Below are 394 nucleotides of genomic sequence, written 5' to 3' on the forward strand. Positions count from 1 at the left end.
CTCTCTCTCTCTCTCTCTCTCTCTCTCTCTTTTAGGCTTTGTGCCACATTCTTCCAGACGAATGTGTATTCCGTGCGGGCCACTGTTCTGCTAAATGCTCTCAGTTCTCTTTTTGCCATCAAGATTATGTTGCTAAGGAGATCTTGCTTTTATGGGTGCCATTGATTTGTGTTAATACGTTTTGAATACCTCTCGGGGTATTCTTCGGCAGACAAGGCCAAAAGAAAAACTTCCCCCCAAGTTTCCCAATTTACATGACAAACGGGGAGCGGTGGTGTAATGAAGCCTGATATAAAGTGGCCAGTTGAAAAGCAAAGGAAAGAAGGCCCACTCAAGTGAGAAATGAAGAAATGCGCTGGGGGGACCAGGCTGGCCAGCCTTTGCTCCAGCTGCA

Source organism: Protobothrops mucrosquamatus, unplaced genomic scaffold, assembly GCF_001527695.2.
Source record: "Protobothrops mucrosquamatus isolate PMUCROS unplaced genomic scaffold, P.Mucros_1.0 scaffold2986, whole genome shotgun sequence".
NCBI classification, from domain to species: Eukaryota; Metazoa; Chordata; class Lepidosauria; order Squamata; family Viperidae; genus Protobothrops; species Protobothrops mucrosquamatus.